This window comes from Palaemon carinicauda, chromosome 43 (genome assembly GCF_036898095.1).
Source record: "Palaemon carinicauda isolate YSFRI2023 chromosome 43, ASM3689809v2, whole genome shotgun sequence".
NCBI lineage: Eukaryota > Metazoa > Arthropoda > Malacostraca > Decapoda > Palaemonidae > Palaemon > Palaemon carinicauda.
The window spans coordinates 42,375,890-42,393,826 of NC_090767.1; the positions used below are offsets into that span (position 1 = coordinate 42,375,890).

The window sequence follows — 17,937 nt, forward strand, 5'->3', positions numbered from 1 at the left end:
CATAAATAGCTTTAAAATATACTACTTAACAGCTATAAGGCGGCAGAACGCTGGTTCAAATGCATGTGCCGGCCGGCAACAGCCAATGTAGGCCGGTAAATACACAAGGTAGCACCTGGCTGCCGGCCACCGCTCATAGCGACCGGCAGACAAGGGCGTGACAATAGCCGGCCGGCAAAGGTAAACAACCGATGCCGACCAGCAGCAAAAGAACCAGAGAACTCTGACTGCCCGGCTGCCGGCCACATAGGCCGGCAGCCGGGTCTGGTACAGCACTAGAAGAAAACAGAATGGATGCCAGGATAAGAGTGTACTACCTCAAAGCCCTGTAATCCGAAAGAGTGCATATAAGGAAGGGGAGAATCTAATTCAGGCTTCCTGACCAATGCCGTCTGACTCTACAGACAGACATGGATGAGGGACCAAGGGAGGTCCAGGCAGCACTCAAAGCAGAAGACCTTTGCCGGCCGGCACACACTGCCGGCCGGCAAGGGACTGAGTCAATTCCACATCCTAACCTATACTAGGTCCAGATGTAGAATGATGTACAGTACTGTAACGGCTAGGCCATTACAGAGATAGAGGAGGAAGGGACAAAGAGGGTCCTACCAACCTTGCTTTAGTAAAGAATCACTCGCAGCCAAGAAAACTCATCTTAGCCTAATGGAGATCCAAGGAGGGAGGCCAGCAATACTTGCCAACCCCCACTGAACCAACCCTCTTAACGAGAGAATGCCTTGATGAAGTCATTGGGCTTCAGCACGGCATATCATTCCCGTGCTGAAGGCTTGTGACGGGCAAGAGGGCTCTCGAACTGGGGAATTTCTTTTCCTCAGTTTGACTCTAAATTTCTCTCATTCTTTTTCTATTACCTCTTATTGCTTATTCCTCCTTCATAATTATCAGCTGTCTCCAACCTTGCTGTCAAAACTCTTTTACCCATTTCACTGTCCAGGTTTTTTAGAGGGGACATTGTATCCATGATCGGTTTTTATTTCAAAATCAATTGTGGGAGCTGTGGTGGTCTTGCCAACTGCCCGAAAATGTTTGGACACCTAGGAGTGTCAGTATTCCCATACTGGCACGCGGAACTATCTCTTAGGAAATTTGGCCTTCGGATTCCAGGGGTTGGCGATTTTATAGAGATAGGACTCTCGGCATTCTGTCCGGTTTGCCTGCCACTATGATTAGAGTGGGGATGATTGTATTCTTGAAATGCTCTCAGTCCCATCAAGCGGGTTTGGCATACACTTGAGCCACTCTAATCATAGTGGTACCATCCCTTTGTGGTAGGGTAGGGAGTGGACATTTGGTAAGCAGCTTTCACAGGTGTCATTGGTGGAGAAATTAATTCCAGGAAAGGCTAACGGTGTCTTCTTTGGAATTTCAGACAGTCTTAATTTTTTCTCTCCCTTAAACTATATTTTTTTCCATTGTCTTTTTTTTTTTTCATTGTTATTATGACCCCTTCCCTCCCCCTGAAAAAATAATTAATGAGTAAACTTAATATACCCCGTACCCCTGGATCAAATGGCGAACCCCAGACACCGTTGACGACTTATGCTTGTTTAAATAGGGAAAGCTCTGTTGACAACCTCGGCAATAAAAAGGATTCCTCCAACAATACTTCTTTGACCAGTGTTGTTAAAGACAATTTATCGGCACTGGTGGAAAATGATGCTTGTAATAACCGTAATACTTTACTCTCTGGTTCTGGCTCATTACCAGATCCAACAAAAAATCTGAAAATTCTCCACTTAAAAAACATACCAATTGGTTGTAGCTATGACATAATTCATGAAGCCTTTTGTAGATTTGGAGCAATCAAAGAAATTTTAATGGAGCTTAATGGTAGTAAAGGCTTTTGGGAAGCTTGGGTATCATTTTCAAGTTTTGAGATTGCTTTAGAAGCAAATAGAAATTTAGAGAGCATAAAAATTGACAATTGTTTGATTTCTGGGGCTTTATGTGATGAAGCACCAAGACACCTAGAGGTATATAAACCAGAAGAATGGATGGAAAAGGAAATAAAGCATAGACTTCCAGAAGTAAGAACCCCCAAGCCCCCAACATGGATAATTGCATCTGGAAAGATAGATAATTATAACTATTATAAGATTAGTAAATTTATACAAAAAAAAGTCGGTTTAATTAAAATTAAGGATATTAGTAGATACGGTAAGCAATCTGTTTTGATTAATGCAAAATCAGATACTCAAGCTCACATGCTTTGTGGCATGAAGATTGCAGAAATTGATCCTATTAAGGATATTAAACCACATATGAGCTTCAGCTATGGTAAAGGAGTAGTTTTTGATAAAGATCTATATGAATTCTCAGAACCAGAAATTCTGGACATGTGCCCTGCTAATGTTTGGAAAGTAAGTAAGATCCCTCAAACAAGCATGGTAGTTTTAACATTTGAAACCCCTGTTATACCAGATCATATAATTATTGAGAATGAAAGAGTACGTGTTCGAGAATATAAACCTAGGCCTTTACAATGCTTTAATTGTTTCAAGTACGGTCACCCTTCCCGGTACTGCAATAATACGAAGATCTGTATTAACTGTTCTTTGTTAGAACATGGCCAATGCAACAGAGATACAACCTGTGCAAACTGTAAAGATAATCATAAACCAAATGATAAAAGATGTAGAGAATACAAGAAAGAAGAAGCTGCAATCTTGAAAGCAAATGCTGAACATATAAGTGTAGGTTATGCAAAGCATTTACTCAATCGACAACTTAATTTTGCTTGCGCGGTTAAGATGCCAACAAAAGATTATAATCCACTACCCCTTACTACCACAGGGGGACCAGTGGCAGCACCTGGCCCGTCAGGTGCATCTCCCTTAGTGGTAGTAGCCCAGCCATCTGGGTCAAGTGCTCAGGCTATAAAAGCCAGAGCACAAACCTCCAAAGAGGTCAATATGGTGTCCAACACACCAAAAGTATTGTCACCGATAGGAGCATCTCCCCTAGAGGTAGTAGCCCAGCCTTCTGGGTTAAGTGCTCGAACTGTTGAAGTTCTAGCACAATCCTCCAAGGAAGACAATGTGGCTTCCACCACCTTAAATGTATTGTCTCAGGCAGAATCTCTACCTGATTTGATGGAGATTGGAAAACAAGATATTCCAAAGAGGAAAAGGTCCCCATCATCCTCACCTTCATCTAAGTCAGGTAACTGCCCTACTGCTCATGATCCTAAGGTTGACTCTTATAAAGATCCTAGAAAGAAAGAAAAGAAGAGTGGTGGCCTAGTTAAAGCCTTCCATCTCCAGGCCTTACATGGCTTCATCTGAAAAGTCCCAAAAGACAAATGAGACAAAGAAAAATAATAACAAAAGATAATGTCTATCATCCAGTGGAATTGCAGAGGTCTAAGTACTAGCATTGAGCAAATAAAAACTTTAACCAGGGACTCAGACACGAAGGTAATTTGCCTACAGGAAACCAAGATCAGTGACAAACCATTTAATCCTGGACTCAATTATCATTTTTGTAGATCCCCTCCTTTGCAAGCTGCAAGAGCTCAAGGTGGTACAGGTTTTATTATTCACAAATCTGTAAAATTTGAAACAATCCCACTCAATACACCACTACAGGCATGTGCAGTTAGAACTCATATCGGGAAAAAAATTACTTTATGCTCGCTATATATTGAACCATCCTTAGAACTTTTCCTCTTAGATCATGCTGGTAATCCAAGAAGGCTTAGACTTTCTGACCTCCAAGACTTGATCAATCAGCTTCCTGCCCCTTTTATTTTAATGGGTGATTTTAATGCAAAGCATACTTTATGGGGTGGAAATGTGTGCGATAGATGGGGTAATCTTGTTGAAGAATTAATCGACAACAATGATGTAATACTAATGAATGATGGTTCTCCAACTAGGTATGATGTATTCCACAACTCTACATCAGCCATTGATTTGTCAATCTGTTCCTCATCCATTCGATTGGACTACCTTTGGTCAGTAAATGAACACCTACATGGCAGTGACCATTGGCCAATTATGTTAAATTATGTCCATAATCTTCCTTCTCAGTGTCCACCAAAATGGAAGATAGATGAGGCAGACTGGGCAGCTTATGAAAACTGTTCACACACTGATAAAGAATATGATGAATTTACATCTCCAGTGCATGCCTATCAACATCTTGAAAATATTATTGATGATAATGCTAGCAAGTTTATACCTAAAACATGCGGTTTACCTCATCGCTCTGTAGTTCCTTGGTGGAGTAAAGAATGTGCCAACGCAAGAAAAGTGACCCGAACTTGCTTCAGAAGATACTTGAGGACAAACTATTTAGCAGATAGAATAGCATATCTCAGAGCCTGTGCCAAACAAAAAAAGAATTTTTAAAAAAGCAAAGAGAGCATCTTGGAAGAAATATATATCTAATATTAATACCAAAACTCCTTCAAAGGAAATATATGGACAAGATTAGAAAACTTCAAGGTAAATTCGTTCCTAAGCCTCTACCAATATTAAGGGAAAATAATAGATATATATCTGACCCCAAAGATGTAGCAGAGGTTCTTGCTAAGCACCCCCCAGATGCTGAAGCCTTGATGAGGATGGGGGGCTTAGGGATTAGCAGCTGGGCTCTAATGAACAGTGGGAACTACTTCCCATTGGACCTCGGTGCCCAGCTGTCGATTCAACTAAATCAGTCAGCACTTTCTCTTTTACTTTTGATTATTTCTTTTTTTCTCCCATCTCTTCCTTTTGGGCTCGATATTGTTGACGACTTTGGCATGTTCGATTTTACTTTGGATGCTGCTTTGTATTTGGCAGAGTGTGGGATGGACTACATTCCATCTCAACCTGTGCCAATTTAGACGCCATCACCCTCTGGCAGACCCCATTGGGTGCAGACCAAGTCTGTTAAGAGTCGGGCTCCAGTGATCCGGTCTTAAGTCACCCATATTTGCGGGTAATAGGTGACGCCAGGCATTGGAGTCGACGGTGGGAGGGGCTAACTACCCCCACTGACCAGTGTACGCCCACCTTAAGAGAGGCAGCCCCTCTCTAATAGAGGACTGGTCCCCGCTGAAGCCTCTTCTCGTGTTGGGCCACATGGGATAGGAGGACTGACATCCTCCGATAAGAGGTGGATAACCCGGCTTGCTTTTTAAAAAAAACCCAACCCCTCTGTTGACGACCTGGAAAATACAAACATGGACCTCGGTACAGACAGCTCCAACTCGGGTTCTAACATTGTAACGTTAGAATCTTATTCACGTCATGTGAATAATAAAACGCTAGAGAAGAAGAGAGAGAGAGTGAAAAATGATGACAGTACAGAAAGATATAGAAAAGTAGAAGTATTACCTGGTCACTATGAAGTAGTGAATTATGAAAATTTTTTTATCTTGGAATTTGAAAACGGAAGAAATGAGCGTATAAATGTTTTTAAAGCTAATAGAGAAATAGTTACTTTATGTGGAGGGCAGCCAAAAATTTTACCCCAGGGAAATGGAAGTCTCTTGATAGAGACACTGTCCCCATTACAAGGTGAAAGGTTAAAAACACTTACAACATTGAATGGCCATAGCGTAAAATGCGTTTCACACCCTACTTTCAACCAGAGTAGAGGTGTGATATATGCTCCAGAATTGTTGGATATAGAGGAGAAAGAAATAGAGGATGAACTGAAAAGTCAAGGAGTAATTAAAGTAGTCAGAATGAGAGAGAGTTGGAGAACAACGTATCCCTCTTGCTACTCTGATTATAACAATTGATCAATGCCGATTACCAAATGTTATAAAAGCTGGATGGCTATCTTTGAAGGTAAAACCATATATCCCGTCACCATTGCGATGTTATCATTGCCAAATGTATGGCCATTTAAGCCAGAAATGTAAAGAAAAACTAAACAATAAGCCAGCTGTTTGTGCCAACTGTGGAAAAAGTAGTCATGGAGTATGCATAGAAAACCCTAATTGCATACATTGTGGGGAAGCACACCCAGCTACATCTAAAAGCTGTGTAAAGTTTATTTTTGAAAAAGAAATCCAGGCCATTAGGACCATGGAAAGGGTTACTTTTAAAGAGGCTCGTAAAAGAGCTCTTGAAAAGCAAATAAGACCAGGGCAACCTTTTTCAATGGTTCTGAAGAAAAACTTGCCAAACCACACAGACGAAAATTATATCTCTACTTCTAAGATAAAGAAACAAATGAAAGTAGTTAAAGAGGTTGAAAGTCCCATCGAAAATCTATATCCAGAAATTGTGGAAAAATCAAAACGGACACTTAAAGATCTGAAAATTATTCAAAAGCCAACTACTCCGATTTTAAACAATAGTACAAACCTCTCACAGGCCGTTTCCTTGCCTGATCTGATGGAGGTTGCACTCGAAACCAATTTACCTGGTGAACCCGTAGTGGGGAAGGTGCAAAAACCCGACAGATCACAACCTTTTAATCGAAAAAGAGAGAGACCTCCCTCCCTCTCTCCTCCTACCATAAGAAACATTAAAGTCACGACTTCCAATAAATATGATATCTTGTCTGCTGATGTTTCTGAACAACTAGAAGGTAAATTGAACCAATCAGAAATTCAAGTTGAGGTCCACCATCCTCCTCAACAATTAGATCAAAAGGACACAAAGAAAAAGAGAAACACAAAACCCACTATATCAAGATCCTCTCTAGAGTTACCTCCGGGAAACATTGTTAGATCAAATAGTGCCATTGGGAAGACTTCATCTAAGGTGTCTTCCAAAAAATAAAACATAGTTTTTTCCTCCATTCTGCAATGGAATTGCCAGGGTTTAAGGGCGAAATATGAACAACTTAAGCTCCTCATACGTGAGCACTCCCCTATAACAGTATGTCTACAAGAAAGCAAGCTCGATGCTAATACTCCTTGTCCTCGAGAGTATGTTAGCGATAGGACACCATATGATCAACGAGCAGGGAGCCATGGGGGAAGTCTTATATACGTTTGACGAGATGTTCCCCAAATATCTCTGTCTATCTGTACCCCTCTGCAGGCAGTGGCTGTACAGATTGATATAGGGAGAAAATACACAATCTGTTCTCTTTACTTGCCTCCAAATGATAACATCTCATATGATAATATAGTAGAGGTGATTAAACAACTCCCACAACCCTTTCTCTTACTAGGAGACCTTAATAGTAGACATCCTTTATGGGGTGATGTTTTAGCAAATGCAAGGGGTAATATTATATCGTCAATTTTGGAGAATGAAGATGTCGGACTCCTCAATACAGGAGAGCCCACACATTTTCATGTACAGACAGGTACCTTGTCCTGCATTGACCTATCAGTTGCAAGCTCTAACTGTCTTCTCGATTTTAATTGGAGAACATTAGATGATTGGCATACTAGTGATCATGCACCAATCATTATAAACACCAACAATGGTCCACCTTTACAAAGATCACCTCGGAATCTTGATAAGGCGGACTGGAATAGATTTCGGGAGTTAAGTGAAATTGAAGGAAATGCAGAACAGTTTGAAAGTGTTGATGATGCCATAGACTTACTTAATGGAACTCTTCACACAGCAGGAGTGAATTCCATTCCCAAAACAACTGGGATATTCAGACGACGACCAGTCCCCTGGTGGTCGTCAGAACTAACTGCCCTGCACAGAGCCACAAGAAAGTCTTTAACTCGATTGCGCATGCGCCGTAATGAGGAGAATTTAGTCATATACAAGAAATGTAGAGCACAGTTCCGCCGTGCCATGAAAGAAGCTAGGCGCCAGTCTTGGATGTCCTTTGTTTCCTCCATTAACAGTAGAACACCAACATCATCTGTGTGGAGGAAAGTAAAAAAGATAGCAGGAAAATTCACCCCAAACCCACCACCAGTGTTAAAGATAAATGGCCAGTATATGACTGGAGCAACCGAAGTTAGCAATGCCCTGGCTGACCATTTCTCAAATGTATCGTGCAAGTGTCAAGCAGCTCCTGGTCACCAGTATAGGAGCAATGAAGAAAAGAAAGTTTTAAACTTCGCAACAAGAAAGCAAGAGTCATACAATTCTCCTTTTACTGAAAGAGAATTTGATTCTGCTCTTGCTACTTGTAACGATACAGCCCCTGGACCCGATGGAATTCCATATGCAATGATTAAACATGTACCTTTTAATACAAAGTTATTTATTTTAAGCATTTTTAATAGAATATGGCATGATCATAGTTATCCAAGTGTTTGGGAACTAGCCATTATTTTAGCCTTTTTAAAACCCGGTAAGGACAAGTTTTTAGCAGCAAACTACCGACCTATTGCATTGACATCTTGTTTATGTAAAATCATGGAGAAGATGGTCAATGCAAGACTGATTTGGTACCTTGAAAAGAAGAATATTTTATCACCCATTCAATGTGGATTCAGGAAAATGCACTCAACGACTGATGTGCTGATACAACTTGAGTCCTCCATTTGTGAAGCCTTTGCTTCCAAACAGCACCATGTGACAGTTTTTTTTTATCTTGAAAAGGCATATGATACCACATGGAGATACGGTATACTTAAAAGAATCCATGAGTGCGGATTGAGAGGTGAGCTACCACTATTCATCCAGTCATTTCTTTCACATAGAGTTTTCCAAGTGAGAGTTGGGGAAGCTCTATCACAGAGTAGATGCCAGGAAGAAGGAGTTCCTCAGGGGAGTGTGCTGAGTGTAACCCTTTTTGCACTAGCAATTAATGGGATATCCTCAGTCATTCCCCGGGATGTTCTTGCAACATTATTTGTGGATGATCTCTCCATATCATTTACTGGAGCCAGAATGGCAATGGTTGAGAGAAAAATCCAACTCTCTATTGATAAAATTATCCATTGGGCCGATATGAATGGATTTAAGTTCTCAACAAGTAAAACTACAATTGTCCATTTCTGTCGTATACGGGGAGTACATCCAGACCCGGATATATACATCAAAGGTCAACGGATCCCATGTGCAAGTGAAGCAAAATTTTTAGGGTTGATATTTGATTGTAGGCTTACATGGGTTTCTCACTTAAAAACATTAAAAGCTAAATGTGTTGAAGCTATGAATCTTTTAAAAGTCTTGTCCCATACATCATGGGGGGCAGACCGCAATACAATTTTAAAATTATACAAGGCCTTGATATTTAACAAAATTAGTTATGGATGCGAAATATACTCCTCAGCAACCCCAAGCCGGTTAAAAATACTAGATTCAATACATCATGCTAGCATTAGATTGTCCACAGGAGCCTTTAGAACCTCCCCTATCACAAGTCTCCTTGTTGATGCTGGGGAGTTGCCTCTGGACCTTTACCGAATGTCCTCTATTATTCGGTATTGGTTTAGATTGCAAAGACTCCCCAATTCTTCAGCCTTTCAAACTGCAAGCCTTGTAAGGCACTCAACCTACTTTGAGTTGCACCCAAAATCTCCTCAACCTTTTGGGTTTCGGGTTAACCAATTATTAAACAATCTGGATATAATTAGAAATAAGGTTCTTCCATTCAAGGTATTATCAACGCCTCCATGGAAATTACCTGACATATCTTTTTGTAGATACTTTATTGGAGTTAAGAAGAATTTGACTGACTTAGAATCCAGGTCTCTTTTTATGGAACATGTTGAAGAACATAGAGGATCGACTTTTATATATACTGATGGCTCCAAATCTGATGCTGGCGTTGGATTTGGAGTACATAGCAATGATTTTAATTGTAGAGGTGCACTTCCTCTAACAGCTTCCATATTTACTGCCGAACTGTATGGCATATTAACCGCTATTGAGAAAATAGCTTTGGAAAAGGAGGGTAATTTTACAATTTTTAGTGATGCAGGGAGTGTTCTTCAAGCTTTAGAAGTTTTTAATTCTAGTAACCCTCTAGTTTTAAAGATTTTAGAATGGCTTTTTATTATTGGACGGAAAGGTATAACTGTTCGTTTTTGTTGGGTTCCAGCACATGTAGGTGTGTCTGGGAATGAGAAGGCAGATTTACTGGCGAAGAATGCGGCATCCGAGTTGCTACCAAGGAGGTATCCCATTCCATGTAACGATTTCTTACCTTACATCAAGAAATTGGTTTGTGATAAATGGCAACAGCACTGGGATAGTCAAGATGGCAATAAAATGAGGGAAGTAACAAATATCATATCACCTTGGAGGTATAACATGATTCCCCGAAAATGGGAGACGACTTTGTCGTCTCCGTATTGGTCTGCCTGCGAATGTTTTAAAAACTCTGCTACAACTTGGGCAGGTGGGGCTCCTCCCACTACCGTCAGCCACGCCTTGGGCACCGTTGTTCGGCCCATTGTCTTGGCTAGTAGAAGACCCGGCGACGGCAGCACTCTGGTTTTGAGCATTGCCGCTGGCGGAGGGTCGACCATGTCGCCGGTTTATCGCTTCTTCAGGAATGGAGTGACCCTCAGCCTCTCCCGAAAGATTGGCTGGGCGAGTTGGATCTACTCTTTGGCCCCCACGAACCATACTGTGGGCCAAGTAGATGGGTCACTAACAGTTCACACTGTTCTCGCCTAACCGTCTCAGGTGTTGTTGAGACGGAACTGGTGTCTTAGCAAGAGGGATCTAAGGTTGCTAATTGATCCCTCCTCCCCGACTCTCGGTTGCAACTCTCAGATTCCCTAACCAAGGGTCTTGAGAAGCGGAACCGCACCAGTTGATAAGGAGTGAGGAACTGAAGGCGCTCGAAAATGGGCGGTTTGAAGCCTGTCTCGATTGCTGTATACCTCCAATTGCCTCACCCTTAAGAGAGTCAATAGATGAATGTGGGTAAGGGAAATCGGCAATTTTGATCCGTAACTTCGGGACAAGGATTGGCTCTGAGGGTCGGGCCAGTCGGGCCTTTCCGGGAAGCGGGTGCGGGGTGTCTCGGGGGGCAGGACTGGGCGAGGTCTTGTCGGTCGGCTTCGGCTGGCCGGCGGACCGAGCTCGGACCTCGCTGACCGGGTGCCCTTCCGCGGAACGGGCAAGGTTCTGCAAAGTATAATCGCGTCGAGAGTCATAGTTACTCCCGCCGTTTACCCGCGCTTGGTTGAATCTCTTCACTTTGACATCCAGAGCACTGGGCAGAAATCACATCGCGTCATCATCAGCCATAACCATCGCGATGCTTTGTTTTAATTAAACAGTCGGATTCCCCGTGTCCGTGGCAGTTCTGAGCTGGTCGCTAGGCTGCCAGCCGGAGTAATATATACACGTCTCCGTCTGGGGCCTCGCATGGCCCGAGAGCCGCGCTCCGCCCCAAGTCTCGACGCGATTATACTTTGCAGAACCTTGCCCGTTCCGCGGAAGGGCACCCGGTCAGCGAGGTCCGAGCTCGGTCCGCCGGCCAGCCGAAGCCGACCGACAAGACCTCGCCCAGTCCTGCCCCCCGAGACACCCCGCACCCGCTTCCCGGAAAGGCCCGACTGGCCCGACCCTCAGAGCCAATCCTTGTCCCGAAGTTACGGATCAAAATTGCCGATTTCCCTTACCCACATTCATCTATCGACTAGAGGCTCCAAACCTCGGAGACCTGATGCGGAGATGGGTACAGTCTGTGTCGAAACAGGGTCACCACGGGCGAGCGGGGCGCCGACCACGAGGGCCAGCCACCCGCACCCGCCCCGGACTCCGACCCGTGTGACTTCCTCACTTGGATCTTTCACGGACTGGCGTTGGTGCACGGGACGACACAAGAACTGTGTCGCTCTACGGCCACCGTGTGGTTTGCTATACCATCACCCCCTTCTCGCTTCATAGGATTTCCGGGGATCACGGGGCCTAAAACAGAAAAGAAAACTCTCCCCCGGACCAGACGCCAGTGGACACAAGCCAGATCCCGTTGCCAGGAATCGTCACACACTTGACCCGGCCTCCACCTCAAAGGCAGACACCGGGCCCGTCCGAACACAGGTCACGGAATCATTACCGTATTCCCTTTCGCCACTGCATCCCTTCCAGCTCATAGTATCTATTACGATGACAAGTCGGTCCCTCGCTGGTGGAGGAGGAGCGCCGACGCGGCGCGGGTCTCTTCGCTTCGTCTTTCTCTCGCTCGGACCCGCGGCCACCGGCACACGCTGCCTCCAGCCAGCAGAGGACACCTACTAAACATTATTCTCTCCGTTTAGAGGCCTGGGATCACATGGGACACAGGAACTTTATCCTTGGGCTTAGGCCTGACTCACCCATGTTCAACTGATGTTGACATGGAACCCTTCTCCACATCAGCCAACGAGGCTCTCTCTTGATTATTTGCTACTACCACCAAGATCTGCACCAGCGGCGGCTCCAGGCCGGCTCATGCCAAGTCCCTTCGACGCTCACCGCTGCAACCCTTCTACTCGCCGGGGCTTCCATAGCGCCTCTCTCAGCGCCAAAAACAGTGCCCCGGCGGCCGAGTATCGGGAGAATGCTTGAGCGCCATACCATTTTAAGGGCTAGTTGCTTCGGCAGGTGAGTTGTTACACACTCCTTAGCAGATTCCAACTTCCATGGCCACCGCCCTGCTGTCTATAGCAACCAACACCTTTTCGTAGTGTCTACATTAGCATTCCTTTAGGCCCCTTAACTCGTACGTTTGGTTCATCCCACAGCGCCAGTTCTGCTTACCAAAAGTGGCCCACTAGGCACTCTGATTCTTTGCATCATAGAGCTTCACATCTCAAGCAAGCTCCACGTCTCACCCATTTAAAGTTTGAGAATAGGTTGACGGCATTGCACCACCAAGGCCTCTAATCATTCGCTTTACCGGATGAAACTCAACTCTCCGAATGCCAGCTATCCTGAGGGAAACTTCGGAGGGAACCAGCTACTAGATGGTTCGATTAGTCTTTCGCCCCTATACCCAGCTCTGACAATCGATTTGCACGTCAGAACTGCTTCGGACCTCCACCAGAGTTTCCTCTGGCTTCGTCCTCGCCAGGCATAGTTCACCATCTTTTGGGTCCCAACGGCTGCGCTCTCAGGTACTTGGCGGCGGACCACGGGTTGAGGGAGCCCGAGAGCCCCCCGTGCCCCGGGCCGCACTACGCCAAGTCCTCGGCCTGCGCCCCAACTCCCACCAGCCGCAAGACCGGCGGGCCGCCCGGCCAGGCACCGCCGGTACCAGCCCAGGATATTCTCTCAACCTAGCTGGCCCGACAGGCCTCGGCAGACAGGGGATCGGCCTGCCCAAAACAGAGCTCACTTTCATTTCGCCTCTGGGTTTAGATCACCCTTAGACTCGCGCACATGTTGGACTCCTTGGTCCGTGTTTCAAGACGGGTCGGGTGGATTACCAATCACTCTCAGGTGGCGAGAGGCCGCATTCTTCTCTCCGCGGCCTCCTTGCAGTGACCGCCGCTCGGGCCTGGTCAGTACCGTCGTCGGTCATCACCCGCGCCAAGGCGCGGGCTACCAGTCCGAAACGGCCCTCGGAGCCTAAGCAGCGGGTCGCCACCAACTCTACTCGAGGGAGAAATAAGCCCGCAGGCCGCGGCACGACAACCACGGTGCCGCGGCAACTAACTGCATCGCCGGGTCCTCTCACTGAAAAGCAACTTGAACCGCGGTTGCCGCCCGCACCCCGCCAACTGAATCCCCTCTTTCGACCTTCACGGTTCCACCCGTTTGAGCTTCTAATGGTTTCACGTCCTCTTGAAATCTCTCTTCAGAGTCCTTTTCAGCTTTCCCTCATGGTACTTGTCAAATATCGGACTCGTGGTAGTATTTAGCCTTAGATGGAGTTTACCACCTACTTAGGGCTGCAGTACTAAGCAACCCGACTCTACGGTAAAGACCCCTCCGCCCAAGCTGCCTAAAACCTTTTTACAGGCGCCGCCACACGGGCCTACCACCCTCCTCAGGGCTGCATTCAAGCAATGACTTAGGCGGTGAGCAGCTCGAGCGGTACGGATCCACCGAAACGCAACACCCCTCGACGGCCGGACAGGACCGCGAGGTTATGCGCTGGGCTGGTCCCCTTTCAGTCGCCCTTACTCGGGGAATCCCGGTTGGTTTCTTTTCCTCCGCTTATTAATATGCTTAAATTTGGCGGGTTGTCTCCCCGCGGACGAGGTCTTCAAAAACTTGCGCCTTCCAGGGCCCAGACGGAGCAGGACGTCCGGATCAGCCAGCGGCGTCGTCCTCGGATTCTGAGGCGGAGGAGCGGCCTTCATTCTTCGGAGTGCAGGCGACTGCTGCAGCCAGCGGCAGGCAGAGCGGCTAGACCGACGTCGTCGTCCTCTCTCGCAAGGACTCCGTCCGTCCGGCGGTGACCGCTCCCCAGGGCAGCGCAGGGGAGGCGGTAGCCGTAGCTGCTTTACTACTCGCTGCTGCTGCTGCTGCACCAACTGCTTGCTTCTCCGTGTCGACGGCACCCTCTCTCCCAAGGGCAGCACCGTTCATCAAAAGGCTCTCTCTCTCCCGCTTCGTCCTCCGGACAACAGCTCACCTTCGTTCCTTCCTTTCTTCCTCCCTCCCTCGCACCAACGGACGGGGTCCCTCCCAGCAGCGCTCGAAAGAAAATGATTCTCTTCGACCCACTGCTCTCTCTCTCTCGGGATGAGGCCAGTCTCGTCACCCGCCCGAGTGCACCAGCGGCCCCGGCCCTTCGTCCTTCCATCTTCTGCTCTCGCACAGACACAGATGGCAGGAGGAGCTGGCCGCGAGCCCGGCACTCAAACAGATGCTGCTTCCTTCTCGCGAAGCCACGAAACATGACCCGGGACAAGACCCGAACGCTGCTTAGGCACTCAGGATAGGTACCCGGGATGGCCTCTGCTTCTCTTCACCTGAGAGCAGGATCGTCCACCGTAGTCCCAGACACCAGGCCACCATGCCGCCCTCGCCGCCGCCAGCTGGGAACAGCCAGCCGGACAGCAGCAACAGCAGCAGCAGCAACGGGGCCCAGTCCAGGGACACGGCGACATTTCACACTTGAGGGAACGGACCGCCAGCCCACAAAAATAGTGGGCGCCGGCCCGACATCCCCATCTCGCCACGGCTCACGGTAGCTGCGGCCGCCCCTTCTAGCGGCGCGCGCCTCCGGCCGGCCCCCTTCTCTCTGAGGGCCGCACACTCGGCGCCGCTGCCAGCCGGGGCCTGCCGCAGCAATACCCTTCACCGGGATGGATGCTTAACAGACACTCGTCCGGGAGTGGCGAAGACACTGGTCAGTGCCCTCGCCGCAATGTGCGTTCAACTGGTCGATGCATCTCATAATCTTGCGATTCACATGCCGACATGCATTTTGCTGCGGTCTTCATCGACCCACGAGCCGAGCGATCCACCATTAGAAGTTGTTCAAATTGGAAATTATTACAAAAACATGGGCTAAGTGTGACTTCCATCACGGCCCGCCACGGACATGCCAGCGCGGCGGGCCCTCCTCCTCCGACGGCCGTGCTTCTCTCTCTCTCCGACCGTCATCACTACGGGGACAGTAGTGCTCGACGTCGTCTCCGGCCAGCGGCGTAACCCCGCCTAAAGCGTGCCGCACCGCGCCGCCGCCTCTTCCTTCTCTCTGGCGACGCGGACGACAGTGGCTCCACAGCCCTCGAGACGTCTTTGTACTGACTGCCCCCCCCCCTCTTCCACCAAAAACCACCTCTAGAGCCCCACACTAACTCTCCATCTGGCTCCGTGCGCCCCAGGGCAGCACAGCTGAGCCATCCATCAGTAATGATCCTTCCGCAGGTTCACCTACGGAAACCTTGTTACGACTTTTACTTCCTCTAAATGATCAAGTTTGGACATCTTTCCAGCCCGTCCAGGCGAGTCGGCGGAACCCCATTGCTGGGAGAAACCCGCCGCCCCAGTCCAAGACCGCCAGTCTGAAGGCCTCACTGAATCATTCAATCGGTAGTAGCGACGGGCGGTGTGTACAAAGGGCAGGGACTTAATCAACGCAAGCTGATGACTTGCGCTTACTGGGAATTCCTCGTTCATGGGAAACAATTGCAAGCCCCAATCCCTATCACGAATGGTTTTCACGCGATTTCCCGCTCCTCTCGGAGAAGGACAACCCGCTAACCCATTCAGTGTAGCGCGCGTGCGGCCCAGGACATCTAAGGGCATCACAGACCTGTTATTGCTCAATCTCCTGCAGCTATACTCGCTGCTCATCCCTCTAAGAAGACTGTGTCGAACGGGGCCCATGCACCAAAACGCCCGTCCACTATTTAGTAGGCCAGAGTCTCGTTCGTTACCGGAATTAACCAGACAAATCACTCCACCAACCAAGAACGGCCATGCACCACCACCCACCAAATCGAGAAAGAGCTCTTAATCTGTCAATCCTTCTGGTGTCCGGGCCTGGTGAGGTTTCCCGTGTTGAGTCAAATTAAGCCGCAGGCTCCACTCCTGGTGGTGCCCTTCCGTCAATTCCTTTAAGTTTCAGTTTTGCAACCATACTACCCCCGGAACTCAAAGACTTGAGGTTTCCCGGGGGCGTCTCGCCACGTCATGGGAATAACGACGGCGAATTGCTAGTCAGCATCGTTTAGGGTTAGAACTAGGGCGGTATCTGATCGCCTTCGATCCTCTAACTTTCGTTCTTGATCAACGAAGACATTCTTGGCAAATGCTTTCGCTGTTGTTCGTCCTACGACGGTCACTGAATTTCACCTCTCGCGTCGTAGTACGGATGCCCCCGACAGTCCCTCTTTATCATTACCTCTGGTTCCCACCACCAAGAAAATGGAACCGAGATCATCTTCCATCATTCCATGCAGGTAACATTCGGGCATTGTATTCGAGAGTAGCCTGCTTTGAGCACTCTCATTTATTCAAGATGAACTGGCCGGCCGCGCGGGACACTCGGTGAAGAGCACCCCGGCAGAACCGGCTTGGCTTCCACTCACGGAAGCTGTTCGGAGCCAGACGGGGAAGCACCGGGCGGTGACCTCCCCAGCCAGTCCGGAACTGAGCTCGAACTACGAGCTTTTTAACCGCAACAACTTTAATATACGCTATTGGAGCTGGAATTACCGCGGTTGCTGGCACCAGACTTGCCCTCCAATTGGTTGTTGCTAAAGGATTTAAAGTGTGCTCATTCCAATTACGCAGACTCGGAAGAGTCCCGCATTGTTATTTTTCGTCACTACCTCCCAGAGCTGGGATTGGGTAATTTGCATGCCTGCTGCCTTCCTTGGATGTGGTAGCCGTTTCTCAGGCTCCCTCTCCGGAATCGAACCCTGATTCTCCGTCACCCGTAACAACCACTGTAGGCGCATGGCCTACAATCCACAGCATGATAAGGCAGAAACTCGAAAGATACGGAGCCGGTGCGGAGACCGTGCCCTCTGCACAAAGTTATTCAGAGTCATCACAGTAAACTGAACGGACCGAGGCCCGCTTGGTTTTCAACTAATAAAAGCACTCCTCCCTTCCAGTCGGAGTTGTAATGGTCACGTATTAGCTCTAGAATTACCAGGGTTATCCGAGTAGTAGGTTTGGATCAAATGAATGATAACTGATTTAATGAGCCATTCGCGGTTTCGCCTTAGAGCGGCCTGTACTGACACATGCATGGCTTAATCTTTGAGACAAGCATATGACTACTGGCAGGATCAACCAGGTAGTTTGCTTACTTAATCTTTCAGTCTAAAGGCCGGGATCCACGTCCCAAAGATCGCGTCCTACTGCATCCCGTCTCCTCCGCCTTCTCTCCCAAAGACGAGACGGCTGCTGCTGCTGCCACCGCTGCCACTGCGGAACTACTACGGGTGAGTTTGGACACGGGTCAGGCAGGAGCCCGGCCTATTTCCATCGCTCTCCTATCTCTGAATCAAGGGGCTGCTGCTGCTCTCTCCCTCAAGCAAAGCGGAACCCTTCATTGCCACAAGTTCTAAGTACTTTCCAACAGGAGGCCAGTCAACTCTACTCTGCTGGCCAGCGACAAGAACATTGTCTCATCGCTGGCTGGTCTGAGCAGAGCTAAACCAGACCCACCTCTCATTCTCAGAGACACGAC

The 17,937-nt window shown here is 47.7% G+C and overlaps 1 long non-coding RNA gene and 2 other non-coding genes across 3 annotated transcripts in view; 1 reads left to right on the top strand and 2 right to left on the bottom strand.

Annotated features, from left to right (window-relative positions):
• LOC137633411 (uncharacterized) overlaps positions 1-17,937 on the top strand; it is a 177,860-nt gene that overhangs the window by 146,271 nt on the left and 13,652 nt on the right. The gene's annotated exons all lie outside the window — the stretch shown is intronic.
• LOC137634048 (5.8S ribosomal RNA) lies at positions 15,105-15,264 on the bottom strand. Its single transcript, XR_011042443.1, has one exon. It is a non-coding gene; the product is annotated as a 5.8S ribosomal RNA (ribosomal RNA).
• On the bottom strand, positions 15,643-17,544 carry LOC137634057 (small subunit ribosomal RNA). Its single transcript, XR_011042445.1, has one exon. It is a non-coding gene; the product is annotated as a small subunit ribosomal RNA (ribosomal RNA).